A 337-nucleotide genomic window follows, 5' to 3' on the forward strand; every position below is an offset into this window, starting at 1 on the left:
CTCTCCTGTATTTTCTTGGAGTTGATAAAGCAGTGAAGGACACTTAAGAGGAATGTTTGCTGGTAAAAACTCCGATGCAGCTTTTTGGTCACGTGCACATTTATCCTCTAATCTTTTTGCCCTTTTCCAACGGGCTGAGTATTTTTTATCTGACATGACAACTTTCCAAAATCCTGAACACACCCCATAAAAACAAGCAAAAAAAAATAATGATAATAAAAAAAAAAAATTATGAAAAATCAGAGGACAGAGGAAAAAGGAAAAAATGTTATCCAAAAGGACATACCGAGCCCGATGTGAAATCCATGCTGTTTACACTGTAAGGAGAGAAGAACAC

Source organism: Seriola lalandi, unplaced genomic scaffold (genome assembly GCF_002814215.2).
Source record: "Seriola lalandi dorsalis isolate HSWRI2012SDOR001 ecotype SW California unplaced genomic scaffold, Sedor1 jcf7180002054423, whole genome shotgun sequence".
Taxonomy (NCBI): domain Eukaryota; kingdom Metazoa; phylum Chordata; class Actinopteri; order Carangiformes; family Carangidae; genus Seriola; species Seriola lalandi.